This window comes from Triturus cristatus, chromosome 1_2 (genome assembly GCF_964204655.1).
Source record: "Triturus cristatus chromosome 1_2, aTriCri1.1, whole genome shotgun sequence".
NCBI classification, from domain to species: domain Eukaryota; kingdom Metazoa; phylum Chordata; class Amphibia; order Caudata; family Salamandridae; genus Triturus; species Triturus cristatus.
This window is the reverse complement of record NC_140580.1, coordinates 124,804,198-124,820,351: the sequence shown is the minus strand read 5'-3', so window position 1 is coordinate 124,820,351 and position 16,154 is coordinate 124,804,198. Positions and strand designations below refer to the sequence as shown.

General features: G+C 44.4%; 1 protein-coding gene across 1 annotated transcript in view; it reads left to right on the top strand.

Moving 5' to 3' along the window:
- LOC146866935 (importin-9-like) overlaps window positions 1-16,154 on the top strand; it is a 226,533-nt gene that overhangs the window by 183,212 nt on the left and 27,167 nt on the right. Inside the window, exon 6 of the mRNA XM_085618421.1 lies at window positions 11,697-11,783. The gene's annotated coding sequence lies outside the window, so the exon portion shown is untranslated. The remainder of the gene's footprint in view (window positions 1-11,696; window positions 11,784-16,154) is intronic.

Here is a 16,154-nt window from a genome sequence, read left to right as displayed (position 1 = left end):
GGAGTGGGTTCATGTATTCTTTGTCACAGTCAAGTTTCTAAGTCTTCTCTCGCTCAAAGATTCTTTTTTATTGAACTCCTGCTCCTGTATGTCTTCCTTCCAGTACCCCTCCTGCTTAGAGTTCACAAGGTGATAAGGAACGACCAAGCTCAAGTTATTCTTGTGGCTCTGGATTGTGCACAGAGAGTCTGGTATCCTGAGCTGTTAGGCATGAGCATTGGTTATCCGGTCAAGCTGCCTCTTCGGGAGCATCTTCTGTCTCAGCAACAGGGAAGGATTCTGTACCTTAACCTGCACGCCCACTGCCTTCATGCATGGACATTGAGCAGTGATAGTTGACCACCTTTGACCTTCCTCCTGAAGTCTGTAATGTTATTCTGGTAGCCAGTGTCCCTCCACCAAAATGATATAGGTCTGCCACTGGGACAAATTTGAAGCATGATGTGTATCGAAAAGCATTAATCCCCAATTTGATCCTCTTTTTCAGGTGTTATTTGTTTTCTTTGACCCAGCAGGGCTCTGCTCTAAGCAAAGTTAAGGGCTATCTTTCAGCCATTTATGCATTTGTGCGGTTCCAGAACCAACCTTCTTTGTCACCCTTTGTGTCAAGATTTCGCAAAAATGTCCTCCAAGTCCATTCGTCATGCCCAAATGGGATTTGAACTTGGTCCCCACTTTTGTGATGTGCGCACCCTTTGAGCCGTTGCACAACTGCCCTCTTTGGTTATTCACCATCAAGACCTCTTTACCAGTGGCCATTACATCGCCAGGAGGGTCAAAGAGTTACAGGCTCGCACGGTGCACCCTCAATATAGTACTTTCTAACTGGTTCTCCAGACATGTGCCTCCTTCCTACGGAGAGTAGTCACTGCTTTTCGCGTAAGCCAGACCATCACCCTACCTACCTTTTTACCCTGACTCATCCTTATAAGGAAGAGGAGAGATTCCACCATCTGGATCCAAAAAGAGCGTTGTCGTTCTACCTTGACCTCATAGAAGAATTCTGGATGGACAACTAACTCCTCGTAGTGTACATTGAGGCCAGCAAAGGGAAGGTTGTGCAGGTAGTGCTCTGCATAAAGATCTTCTGTGCATTGGCCAATCGCTCACTCATTCTACCAGAGCCACAGCTGCGAACACTGCGTACACTGCGTTAGCTTGTGGAGTTTCAGTCCTGGATATCAGTCAAGCTGCAACGTGGGCTTTAATGCACAGATTCACTAAGCACTACTGCCTGGACAGTTAGGTCTGTCGGGATGGACATTTTGCCTGTTCGGTCCTGCCGGACTTTCTGGTCTAAGTTGGGATGGCAGACCCACCTCCTTTGAGGCATTGGTAGGGTATCTACTCTAAAGTAAGGAAACTGCTGCTAGAAGCCTTTATTAGATGAAGAAGTTACTTATCTTCTGTAATGCCTTATCTGATAGACTTTGTCTAGCCACAGATTCCTTACCAACCCTTCCATCCTCCACGCTCCGATTAAAGGATGATATTTCCCCTTACTATGGACGCTAGAAACTCCCACCAATGGTCACTCTTCATCGCCAGCTCCACGCTCGTAGTGTGGAAAGTTGCAAAAATGAACTGACATCTGTGCCCCAAGGTGGGGCTTACACCGGTACAGCGTATGTCTGTCACTCCTGGTGCGGACGGCGCAGAGCCGGAAGATGCCACCTATTGGTGCGCAAAGGTACTGCTCTAAAAGGTCCGTATCTGGATGACGCCTGGGTATAATTCTAAGGTAAGAAATCTGCTGCTAGATACTCTGTCAGATAAGGAGGTACCGAAGGTAAGTAACTTGTTCATCTGTACTTCAACTCCAAATCTTAGATTTTGTATCCATGTTTCTGAACAGAAGTCTCTAGGAAATGCCCTGTTTTTAGGTACCGCCTGAGCCAGCACATGCGCTGCTCTGCGAGACATTTAGTAAGCGGGGTTTTCAAAGTGCTACCCCATGCTTTTGGTGGCCTCAAGCTTGTGTGCACGCTAGTGTGCATGTGCGCACCCGCCAGCTTTCACCGTCCGAGGCGCCATCTGGACCGTGATCAGTTTCACTTTCGAGTTCCACTTTCGCGCGCGCGCACACAACTCCCGTTCCCGGCCGCACGTCTGCATTCCCGTTTTTTTTATCTCAAGGAGTGACAGTAGTCAATTTCAACCAACCCACTCTACCTCGGAACATGCTTCGCTGCCCCGCAGTTTACTCTTTCTCGAAATTCACAGCCCTACTGCATCAACTACAAAATAATTATCAGAAAGGGCATTCATGTTCTGTACAAGCAGATATCCTAACCATCTATCTTGAAGATGGAGACAGGAAGATCTGGAACCATATTAATTCTAAACACAGGAATTCACTAAAAAGTAACTCTTGGACATGGATTACAAGCTCTTTAAATGCCAACAGGCAGGGAAGAGGATCTAAAATACATTTTTAGCAAAATTATAGACATAGTTTCCTGGAATATGGCAAGGTTCGAATTTTCTAAATTATCTAATCTTAGATACTTCTCCAGCAATTGCCTGCCTTCAAGAGACTTGGGCCTCTAATAAGTTTGATAAAATAATACTACTTTGTCTTTGAAATAACATTAGAAAGCTTGAGATGCGGTCATGCAAAGAGAGGTTTAGCTCTTCTGATATCAGAGAAATTAAGTGGGACTTTGAAATAATCCCCTTACCCAGCAAAAATTTCCAGTGCATTAAGTTAAAAATCCCTAAGGAAAGTTCGACCTCTGCAGATACGTGATTTCTGTTTAATGTTTATGCTCCTCCTGGCTTGCAATTTAGCGCATTATTGGTAAATATCTTTGAGCTAGTAGAATCATTCACACACTCTGGAATCAATCCGTCATTCCTTCTTTTTTGGGACTTTAATGCGAAAATTCCCAACACCATGATAACAGCATCCAGAAGGAAAGACTTTGATGAACTCTGTTCCCTGCCAAATCCTATTTTTCCAGGGTCCATAGAAGGCAATATGCAAGGGAAACTGACTTTAGAGTCAGTTAACGGAATAATCTTGAACTGCAGAACAGAAGGCAATATTTCAGCATCATAGAAGAATGGGAGTCCCCGGTCTGTCAATATTAGATTACGTATTAGTAGTCACGACTTATTTCAGAAATCACAGTACTCATTTTACACAAAGCCGTGATCCTGCAATAATGAAATAAAAAATCTAACTAAAGCTTCTATCTCCCTCCTCTTGGTCCTTATCACAAATGAATGGAGATTCTTTAATAGCCCACAAACTGGGCAGACTCATATAGAACACTCGCAGCTTGAATAAACTGAATACTATGAACAGATCCTTACGGCAGATGTTAAAGCAATCCAGAAACTGGTTGCCCCGATAATTAATAAATCAAAACCGTCAAGAAATATGAATAACCCTATAGATGGTATGTCAAGACACATAACTTACCAGCCGGGTCTGGTGGCTCAGTGGACTAATGCATCCACTGCAGGGGCCTGTGTTCTACCTCATGGTCACAGGTTCAAATCCCGGCGGGTCCACTCAGCCTTTCTTCCGTCTGAGGTCGATAAAATGAGTACCATTAAGTTGGATAACAATAAACATCTGTTGTTCAGCACCAAGAAACCAATGGGTGAACGTGCGCTTTACAAATACACGTTCTGTTATTTTTATGTTATAAATAGATTAATTTGACTGCTATTCTTCGGTTTCCCAGCCCCTAGGAAAAAATAAATCTCCATCTTACAGAAAGAAAGTTAAAAACTGACCAGAAAAAGAGAAATTATGGCTAAAAACTGGGCTGACTTGAAGATGGCAGTTTCTCAAAAAAATAACCAGCCGTTCTGGCGCCTAATAACGAAAGCAACCGGAGCCCAATAATCCCAAACAGCATCTCCGGTCTCCCAAAATGAATGGGAACGGTATCTACTGGAGTCTACAAAACAAATCTGGTCAACCTTTGTCAAAGTGACCTTTCTAATAGCAAGCGTATTCACGAAACAGATTGTCTGATAAGTGCCCCGACTGATGAACAAATTAAATCGTATATCAGGAGGGCGAAAGCCTCTGTTGCGATGGGATCTGATAAGATTCCTGTTACAATCCTTAAAAATAATCCTGAAGGATGGTGCAAGTTCTTGGCACCACTGTTCACAGGTCGAATTCCAAAATCATGGACTAGGAGCATTTTTATTCCACTCTTAAAGAAGGGCTCATGCCTTTCTCCCAGTTACTACAGACAAATTGCTCTACCGGACTCAACTGGAAAAATCTTCGCTGCAAGTATCCTGGACCACCTGAAAGACTGTGCCTTTTCTAATGGTGTGATTCCGATAGTCCAGGCAGGCATTCATCCTAAGTACTCAGTTATTGATAACATCGGACTTTTACAAACATTAATTGACCAATACATTACAATGAAATCCCAGATAGTCTATAGTTAATTTGTAGATTTCTCAACAGCTTTTAATAGGTTCGACAAACCCACCCTATGGAGGAAATTGGAGAAAATGGGGATCCCTGACAGCTTATTAAGGCTAATCGAGGCATTGCAAACAGCAACGTGGTGTAGAGTCCAGATGGGGAGTGAAAATGGTCTAACTCGCAAGATACTCACTTTGATCGGCCTTAAGCAGGGCTGTCTGCTAGCCCCTATACTGTTATCCATATTTGTGAATGATTTACCTGAGTATTTAGTAGGAATAAAGTACTCCTTCTGCCCCACTGCCCCCCCAATAGCTTTTCACAAAATCCAGACCTTAATGTAGGCAGACGATGTGGTCCTATTTGACCGAACACCGATTGGCCTGCAACATAACTTAGACGCCCTTTTTTATCTATACTGAAGAATATTTACTGAAAGTAAATATCTCAAATACAAAAGTGTTTGCCATTTAGGGGAAGGAAACATCATACCCACTTTAACTGGAAATTGGGAGAGGAAAGCAAAAAGTGTTTTTAGGGAGAATGTTCACACAGACGCTTGAAAATAATTCTCATCTTCGGCACTTAGAATTGAAGGCTACAGCCCATTCAAGTGCACTAAAGAGTTTTTACTCTTTCTCAGGATAGAGGCACTTCTACCCACTCTTGGAAATGTATCGAGCCAAAATTCGACATATGCATTAGAATACGTCCCAATAGATAAATGGCATTTCATGCATAAGTGCGAAGGGAAACTACTACGGAAAATAACGAATACTAGTCAGACTACCCTGGTCCAGGCACTTCCAACTAAAACTGTCCCTGATTAGTGCCTATACAATCGCCTTGCCCAACATAATCAGATGGGCATATAATATGATACACGCAGGTAAAGATACCTTGCAAACTATACTAAAGCTCGCAACCTTTGAGGTTGGATAGAGCAATTTTACTTTTAACAAAAATCTTATAGTAGCTTTATCTCACTTTGAATGCAAAATACCCCTCTTACAGTCTTGGACGCTGGACCATCTAAAACTATAATTAAAAATAAAATATGACACCATATCTTAGCTTTGTCCTAGATTCTGCTCACTGTTCTCAACTATCCCACTATAGATCCTATTTAGTGTCTCTTGAGTATAAGACCTACCAGCAGTATCTGAGATTTACACTGGATCACAGGGTTCAATGCTGTATTATCAGGCTATACTTGAGAATCTTGCCTTTAGACTCTCATACTAAGCACTGGGATAAAACACGTGCTTAAACAAGACTATGTAAGCTCTGTAGTGGAGGGGAACAAGACCTATCCCATGTGCTATACATCTGTCCAAATACATTGATAGTAGAAGTCTGGCATCGTTTTTTAAACCTCACGTACTTTAGACACAAGGTATTTACTGTTAACAATGTGATCGTTATAATTAATTCTCCTCCTAATGAATTTGTTTGTTACAATCTGAATACCTTTTTAAGTATTTATTATCAATGTTTTAGACAAACTGTATTTATTATTAAGTCTCATTTTTGTGTGTTCTCTTTATTCAACTGTAATTGTTGACCTTGTTAAAGGTCTAAATCAATTAATACAAACATACTTACTATAAAATGTTATTCACAAACTGCACTTCTAAAGTACTGCTGTGTTTTTTGCAGTAGTACTTCAGAAGTATCACAAAATGCTGCTTGTGAATAGCCCTCAGACCCTTCAATTTGGTGGAGACACTTTTGGTATAAATAGGGAATAGCTAAAAAATATTAAACTTACTCAAAAGTGTAAATAATTTTATGTTTGTGAATCAGGCCCATAAAGTGATAAGTTTAACAAAATAAATTAGTAAATGTGCGCCCATAGAAGTACTCCTTGAATGGGTACAAATGTACTATTTTTGGGAATTCACAAACATTGGTAGTATATGACTTGGAAAGCTGTGACAATCTCAGGTTTCCAGGCATACTACTGCCAATCAAACACCTAAAAGCTGATGGGATGAATGCTTGCAAGTAGTCTAACCAGTAGCAATCCCTTGGGCTAGCATTCAAACTCCCTGCTTGTTGCCCAATGTGCCACTGTAGACGGAGGCACACCTTATGCAAATCAGTACTGACCCTCTTCCTCTTGGTTCTCTCACCCCTCCACCTCCATTCTTTCTTAGTTAGGAAATGTAAGATTTATACCCACTGAAGATCACTGACTAAGTAACGCCCATGCCCTTACATTGTGATCTGGGTGCAGTCTCTGTAGTAGTGCAATCCAGTAGTAGAAATCCAGTTGCCTCTGTTGTACAGAGTATAGCTCAGTAGAATAATAGAAAAACAACCTAAGTAATAACCTGTTGTATCAGGGTTGTCTCACTACATCTATTATTTGCTTATTGGGCCAACCTCTTTGGTCTTGGTAGATAAGCCAGGGCAAGATTCAACCTGCTCCTACCAGCTAAGAGATTGCATATGCATTTTAATTATGACAACTCACTTTATTTTGTGTAATGTGTTGCAGTGGTGTAACATAGACCCCCCGCGGTGTAGGGGGAGCCCAGTTCCAGGGGGCCCCATCAGCACATACCTTGGCCTGAGACCTCTTGGCTGAGTCCGAGGGGGGGCCCCCCCTCAGGTTTTGTTACGCCACTGGTGTGTTGCTCCTCATATTGCTCATGTTTCTCCTTATCACTTTAAGTTTTTAGAATTATCTGATCTGAGAGGGCCAATTTGGGTTTCTATGCTGGCTCACCTTCCTGTGAGTTTTGCTCTAATGCTGTGTGTTGCTGCTATTCATGAGCTGCTTAACACTCCTTAAAAGCCACCAATTTGTTGTGACTTCTGATGCGGTTCTCTTGTTGGCATTAAATAAACTCTGTCACCTTCTTCCCCCAAAGGAAGGGTCCTCCAGTGCTCTGTGTTGCAATCTTCACATTCAGATCATGGATTGGGTATGTCCCCGAAAAAAAAAGAAAAAAAAGTGGACAATCCGTGGTTTATGGTCAGCATGTCCTAACCCAGTATTCTGTGCTAGCTAACTAGGGAAGCAGGTCCTAACTGCTATATATTTTATCAAGTTTAACATGGACGTCGTAAATGGAGGAGAAGAAGGAATACTCTTTAAGATTGGTATGTTCCTTTGCCAGACATCCGTTGGTGACAAGTATTTTCGCAAAGTTGACAAAGCCTTGGCTATCCTTATTGATGCTGCCATGGCCAGTGGAGATTGAGATTTATCCCTGTAAAAGTCCTTCACCCCATTACAGCCTCCACCCAGAAGCATGTGGGACCAAGTACACTGGGTTACTACTACTGATCGGGTATCATAAAATTCTTCCTGACTAGTGTTTGTGGCGTATACATTAGTTAAAAGTACCTCTTCATCATCAAGATGATCCAACAGAAAGACACATCTGTCCTCGGTGTCCGCCATCTGTCATGGAGTTTAGATGGCAAAGGCTGAGTATCCTGTGCAAAATAACTTGTGTAAGGAGGTGACTTTCATAGCAGGGGGTACCACTTTGGCATTTTTGTGAGCCCCTGTCTTATTGTAAGCCACAGCGTGGAAAGGCTGAATGTCCGGTGTGCAAACCAGCATATGCATATAACAGGCAAGCTTCAAAAGTGTCTTTACCTTGTTCTTGGGATGATTGTTTTTCAAATTAGATTAAATAATACACTTTTTGAAGTGCCATATTTATTTTTCATAGATTCAGTTCTACCGTTATTTTTTCCTTTCACCAATTACCTCCCACCTTTAATTCTGAGTTTGTCATACGTATCAATATTCTAATGTTGTTTTTAGATTAAGCCTGATTCTATTGTTAGTAGTCAGCTGAGTTGTCCGGTTCGTCAGAATGTGGCAGGGGGCCTAAAAGGAAGCCATAGTATTGGAAGCAGTCAGGTCAAATCCATTACTAGCCCACCTTGAAGTCAGAGTACTCTAACTGAACTTGTTTCAGGGTAAACTGAGAGACTTGCATCCACAAGTCCACAACAGCTATGCTATTCAAATACCCATTTACCGAGCAGGACAGGTTGGGTATTTAATCTGCAGTCAGACAGGATAAATCAAAAGGATAGTCCTAAAGGCAAACCAAACTGCTTGGTGTCTTTATTCCTGCTAGAATGGGAACTGGTTGAAAATTTCACATTGAGTAATTTAGAACAAACTGTGAGAATTTTCACACACACAAACTACTTTGCTGGACAGCTAGGAAATTGATTGAGGCAGGCGAGCTCAAAGCACTTGGTCAAATGCTCATTCCGTATCTGAATAAGAAAGTACAGCAGCGTTCCTTGTTGGAAAGTCTACAGCGCTGCATGAATTGTCGTTAGATTTTTAAGGAATTCACTGTAGACTTTGAACTTGTGAAAGAGTCCAAACTTGCAGCACTGGGTCTGAATTCCTATGCAGAAGTGCCAGCACTTTTTGATGGGGGGCATGGCTTGCTGCCGATTAAGATGGCCGCATCATAGAGGCGCTCCGGGGGCAGAGTAGATTCCCCTAAAAATCTGGCACATAATCCGTACAATCATCCTACCTTGAAGACGACCATAGAAGACCGGAATCAGCGGTGCACCGATCGATCTGCCCTCCGGGCGTGTGAAGCTGGAGGGATCGGGTGAGGCGGTGTGGCCTGCACACGAGGCTGAGGCCGGGGACTGGCCTTAGACTCGGACCCAGCGGCTGACGCTCAACTGCCGGCTTTGTGAGCACGTCCATCAGAGCCGGCGGCCTGTACTGGGGGCTGCGCGGCGCGGTCGGGTACCGACACGAGATTGTGCCGGTTCCCCTCCCCCCTCTTCTCCCCCCCCCCCCTCCCCGTCCCCCCTGGCTACGGCATCGAGAGGCGGACGGAGGAGGGACACCTGTGGCGCTGGCTCCTGCTCGACCTACAGCTTGACCTGCCCTGAGGTGCTTGGGGAGGAGGACGGTCATGCTGCCTGCTGCTGCTGGGACCTGCGGTGAGTCGGAGCCCATCGGGGGATGAGTCGGGCCCCGGCTCCAGGCGAGGACTGCTGACGGGGGGAACGAGGTGCGGGACGGAGGCGGGAGCACCCACTTGGTGAAGAGTAGGGCCTGGAGAACCCAGCAGAGACCCGGCCCTCCACTACTCCTGAGCCCCATCTGTAAATGCTCATCTCCAGGGGACACAGCCCAAGCTAACAAGGACCTCGTGGTGGAGGCCATTATTGAAGCCATAAACTCTGGAAGCGACCCCTGGGGCATGCAGGGCGACCCGGGGCAGCATTAAGCCGCAACTACTCAGAGGGACACCGACCCCGGGGAGAGCCGGCTGAATTAACGCCCGGAGCCCATTGCAGACCTGGTCTACTGATTTCTCCGGGGCATGGTCACTGATGCCTGCACTCGGACGGTCTATACGCCCGGAGTGACTGACAGAGGTCACTCGGCCAGGTGGAGTGCCCCCCCCCGGGACCGCGTTTCTTGGCGGTGCGACCAATACTAGCGCTCTGCCCCGACACCTTTCAGGTAATTGCGCGGTGGGAAAACCGACAGGCCGCGCGTGGAGGGACAATTCCGCGGCTGGCGGCGGCGATTACCGGCCGGCGCAAAGTTCCCCAGACAAGAAGGGGTGGGGGGGGCAGGGGCCCACCCACAACCGCCCAGGGCAAACTGGACAAGTATGCATACGCAAAAGACTTCCCGGCTCTGCCGGACCGCAAAGAAATGCCGGACAAAGCCCTGGAAGGACAGGGAGCAAATAAAGTGACACTGGATGACATTATGGCCGCTCTCACTAATGTGCAGTAAACGGTGGGCACCATTTCTATGGATGTATCCTTCCTACGGGCTGACTTCCAGAAAATGAACGCAAGGGTCACGGAGGTGGAACAAGTAACGAAAACCCTGGCCGGGGACACAGCCACATTGCTTAAAAAAGTTAGCCACCTGGAGCCTGAAAACAAAATAATGGCGGCGAAGCTGGGTGACCAGGAGGGGCGCTCTCGCCGCAATAACGTCCGACTCACAGGCATTCCCGAGAGTGAAGGGGGCCCGGCCATGGACCTTTATGTTTAGGAACTTATAAAGACAAGACTCCAACCAAGGGGGCTCTCCACCTTTTTCTCAGTAGAAAGGGCGTACAGGGTGCCAGGCGGTAAGCCTAAGTCTGGAGCACCTCCCAGACCCGTCCTGACCCGAATTTTTAATTTCCGTGACCGGGATGCAATACTGCCAACAGCAAGAGTGGCCCCGCCGATTCGCATCCAAAACTCTGTGGTATCCTTTTTTCCGGACTACACAGCTGCGGTTACCAAACGTCGCAGGAGCTTCTTAGAGATTAAAAAGGAACTTCGGCGCAGAGAATTTACTTACTCCATACTATTTCCGGCGAAGTTACGAGTAGTGGCGGACGGCAAAACTTGGTTTTTTGACACTCCTGAAGAGGCCCACGACTGGCTCGAGGGGTGGCGACGAGTGGACGGATCCACACGGTCAGAGAGACGCCAACAACAGCGAGGGGTGGAGGGGGACCCCAAGGATCACAGTCGAGAGCAGGAAGACGACAGCGCACAAAGGTCGGAGGCTGAAGAATGAAAAAAGGGGACGGGGCACAAATGGACATCGCCGACCTTCAAGGACTTATTCAAGGGCTGCCAATAAAGAAGTAATGAACACGCCGCCGGATGATATCCAGTTAGTGTGACCGTCTTCATCAGACGGAAGGGCAGGCCAGGGTCCGCGGCTGTAGGACTAGCCGTGCGGCTAAGGCAGGATTCGAATGAATAATGATCCTCAAAGAGGGGTTAGACTACAGCGTTCCCCGGACTTCTCACCCCCGAAACGCAAGTACTGTTACAGGTATTGGGTATGAAGCGCTCTGCAATGTTGGGGTGGCGGGTAGTTTTAAATCCGTCTAGCAGGGAGGCAGGGAGGGGGATGGAGGGAGTGGGTACGTTGTTATGGTTATGTTTTTTCTTGTTAGCGCGCAACACACAGGCACTCGTATATGACACCTTTCCAGACCTGGGTTGGCAGTGGCCCTGTTCATGTGACTCCGTTATACCAACTACACACTCTAACAGTAGTGACAACACCAAATAAAGAAGTGCCAGCACTTTAACCTTTTTAGGTGTTGTAAAAACAAAAGTTGCCAGGAGGGTGAACATAGTGAGTTGCAGAAAATGAACATTGTGGGGTTAGAAGTTTGGTAATACTGCATTATGAAGGACTGTAATGCTGTTGAAATAAAATGCAATGATGTATGAATTTATTTTCTGTGTCTGTGCATTCGGAAGGTGCTGAACAATTACTTTATAGTTATTGGTCGCTTTTTTCTGACAGGTGTATGGGATACGCACAAGGTCGCGTGCAGTGGAAATCTTCACCACCTGTGCACACATGGTTTGCAACATGGAGGAGCTTGAAAAGGTAGGAAAGCTTGATTTCTTTGCATGTGTCCTGTCCAGAGCAAATAGCAATACGAGTTTAAATAGGTTTTTTATTTCATTTCCCGCTTTGTGTTTCCATTCATGACCCACATGTGGATAGTTGGTACAGCTTCCTGTAATGACCATCTAAGATCAGAAATGTTCCTTATACACACAAGACCTCTACAATCTACACTGCTCTGCTGTTTCTGTACCTTTTCCACACACATAACTACTTATCTGCTTCTAACCATGCAATGAAATGGTTCTAGCTGGAAGACCTTCATTGACACTTTGACTTTGATGTTAGTAATTGGTATATGCAGGTCATTAGCTGGCTGCAGCATTAGTTGTTAAGAAGTGAGTTTTAGTTGTCATTCCGTTTCTGAACTACGTGTGGTTTAATTTGGTTTCCAAACTACATGTCCTCAGATCTGATCTGCATGCTCAAATGAAACTTTGGTGCACATTGGTCAGGGGTTTTGTAGCTTGCCCTCTCGATGCATTGTAAATAGACTTGCAGAGCTTCACCTCTTGCACTGCCTGGATTCCCTCCTAGGTTCCATTGCTTTTAGACTGCTTTTTAATAATTCTCCAGTACTTAATTTCATCATGCTCCATGTCTGTTCCATTCGTATTGCTTGTCATTCAAAACCTTTTCAATAAGTATTTGTTTTGAATCAACATTGTAAGCTCGTTCTGCCCCCTCCCCCAAAACCTCACACCCCGCTCTTTCATGTTGGATACGTTTCTGCCTTTTGTGCGGGCATAGCCTTTTGTCATGTAATATAAGTAGTTGAAGCGTTTAAATGATTTCCTAATGAAGGAAGGAAAAAAGTATCATTGCTCGATAGGAACTTCTGAAACATAATTGGCTGTAATCAACCAGTTTTTAAGGATACTCCTTAGTGCTGACTATAGTTCATTACTTCTAATAGGCTCTCATTGTTGAGCGTTTCACATCTCTTTTTAGTTGCTGAACTTTAGTAGTGTCAAAAATTGCTGCACCATAACTTAGTTTCTTTTCCCTTGAAGGTTGTTCTGGATGTTTTATTCATGTCTGTGGTAAGGTGGTATCTCCCCCATATTATTCCTCAGCAGTCTTTTTCAGCCTCCTGTTATAGTTCACAATACATTTGCGTGACTCCATTCTAGTCTTTTGCTTCCACTTACTTCGATTTAAGTGTCTTTGTCCATGAGTGACTTTGGTTCCGCATAATCCCATGTTGACTTAAGCGTATGAACAGTTCACCAAAATGACATTTCATTTGTGTTTTAGCCTTGTGTGTCTTGATCAATGCAATTTCTTTTGTATCTCCTCATGTTGAGGGTATCTGATTGTTGTAAATAAAACAAGCTGATCCTTCTTCAGAGGCACAGAAGCAGTTTATTAGGCAATAACCCATTGACACCTAAAGGTCTGGCACCACAGCTGAAACTGTTAATCAGATTTCTAAAGTGCACAGCTACTCCACAGTGTGTGCCGGTACTGAGAAAACATTTCCGGCAGTACCTAAAAAAAAAAAAAAAAAACTTATGTACGAGTGTACATTTGTGGTGGTGCCTGCACACTTATACATCACTCTGGGGCTGCAGTAACGGCATGACGAATATACACTTGTGAGGACGATTGCACTCAGATACAACATTGTGATGATGATGATGAACAGCGTTGGCAAAAAGCATTTGGCGAAGTCCGTAGGTCTGCAGTGGCCAAGCCAAAAGGCGAACCTGATTTATTTATTAATTTTGAACAGCCTTTGGTTGAATGAAAGACTTCTTCAGCAAAACTGCAAATCTTTAATGTGCCACCATTGGTTATTGGTAGAGGAGAATATAATACATCATAACAGACACAAGTGCTTGATATTGTGCAGAATAGATGCAAAATCTAATTCCACTTTTCATCACCTAACATACTATCAAGGGTTTGGAGACAAATTGCACTGGACTAGCAAGTACAGAAAGTACACTCTTGCATAAAATAATATGTTAGAGTTCGCTCTAAAACATCAACAAAACTAATGTGTCTTTTCCAGCTTTAAAGGGGAATGTTGTCAAATTCTGGAAACAAATGTGTTGAGAAAGTCGGAATCTACAACATGGAGCCTACATGTGTTCTGTATATGTACAAGGCACCTACTGTTATATCTTTGTATGAAAACACCACATAAAGTTTCTTTGACTGAGAATAGGGAAGAACAACTGCTATCAGCACAAGCGTTCTGCAAAGGCATGGCCATGTTAGCAAATGTTGCATTGCCACAAAGGCTTATTAATTTATTCTTACCTAGGCGACTGGTTGCTTAGTACTGACTCCAGTCACAAGGTGCTTTAGATTCTGCAGACAACCACCTCACTACTTCAAGTCTTGGGTCTGTACATTTCTGGTTCTCACTGGTATCCCACACCGAAAATCAAGGGATGATAAGTTATTTTCGCTGGATTGGGAGTTACCACGTGGACCCGGGAATACCGGGTCCAAGTCCTGCATGTAGAAATAACTGACCAAAAACTGCACACATTTGCTACCTGTTTCATTCAGGTGGTAAATAGGTGCAGGAGATGTTCTGGCATGTAGTAAGGTATGAGGTGTTGGGGGAGAGCAAAGCTGATGATCGGGGACTGTTTGCTGTTCCTCATGTTGTCTCCAAAGAACATGCAAGGGTGTGGGAGAATCTTCGCACAAAGACTTGGGTCAGCAAACCCCAGAGTTTCTGGACCTGTTGATTCCAGAGCAGGATGTACTGGGAAAGATAAACAGTCCAGCATCAAGATTGCTCTGTGTCCCTGCCCTTGGCCACTCGTAATGACAGCCATAGGCTTTTTTTGGTTAATGCTAAAAATAAAGAATCTGGTTCCTTCATAAGACAGTGTCCTCCATAGAGAGCAAGTGTTAATGTCATGTAACAACTACAAAACATTTGGCTGATTGACCTTTTGCATTTTTTTAATCCTTTAATGCAAGATTTCATAAGCAGCCACTTAAAGATTGTCTGGAAGACCTATAATCTTAGAAAACGGGGAACTGATGCGAACAAATCTTGAACTACTCCTCCTCCTCCTTCTCCTCCTAGTCAGTCCCAATTTCTGTCATGTAAGAACAACCAGCTTCATGGCATCCCAATTTATAAATCTCCAGCTCAGATCATTGAAAGGGATGTTTTGGTGGAAGGATGGGGAACCCATCTGAGTGGCCTATCGAGGGTAAGCAGTTCCCTTCAGGGCAAAAGGATCACACAAATAGGCTTGCCATTTCTTTCTTTCCAGAATTATTTTGTATTTTCACCTAAATCTCAGTCTGGCTTCTCGGCTTCTCGCCTTCTTCCCGGTAGCCATATCTCGGGCTGAGTGCTTTCTCCATACCCTTGATGCAAAAAGCGCTTTAAGAAACTTAGAAAACAGAATTGCGTAAATCTCAACTGCTATTAGCCAATTAATACGGTCATTTGCACTGACTTGGCTTCACTAAGCAGACTGTAGTCGGAAATATTTTGTAGCAAAATTTAATCTGAATCAAAAAGCAAACCGATCATTTTCGGTAAAGCAGCCATAGCTGCTCTAATGTGAAATGGCTCAGTCCTAGACTTTTGTGAAGTGGCTTCTTGGGCCTCAGCTCATACATATATAGAGTACATTCAGACTCTAAGCCTGGTGTGTCAAGCCTCCCTAGGTAGTCTAATTGCAGAGACTGTGTGAAATAATCACCCAGGAAGAGGTGTGGCGCCGCGGCCAGGGCGACTAACTCCTGAATCAGGGGATCACGGTTCGATTCCCGGCAGCAGATTAGCCCAGCACCATGTGACTCTGGGCAATAGCTTGCTTAATCTTCCCGACGGCCCCCAGCGCCTAGAGACCCTTACGGGTGATTGTTCGCGCTTTACAAATGTGGATTATTAATCATTCCTATTTAACCTCCCTATTCTAAGGCAGGGATTTGCCCTACTGTTCTCTTTTTTTATGTTTCTCAGAGAGAATAGATTTCTCCCACATGACACAGAAAAATGGTTGGCATTGGGTGTTTTCAGATCCTCAATCCATCCTTCAAAACCAAATTGCGAGGCTGACAGTGCGGTTTCTGGGGTTCAGGCATAGTGTATTTCAGTAGACTGCAAAATGAACTAAGGGGGCTACCACTGTGCTGCATGCAAACAATTTATTTTTGTTTCTCTGTTTTAAAAGGACCATGAGTCAGTACAGCTGATCATTGAGGACCTAGAAAGCAAGATTGCTGTGTGTTTTAAACTCCTTTTTAATATTCAGTGTGTTTTAGGAATAAAGGGGCAGATGTATCAAGCATTTTTGCCTTTGCAAATCGGCAGATTCGCAGAATCTGCCCGTTTGCAAACTCAAAAATTGCTTTTCCGATGCA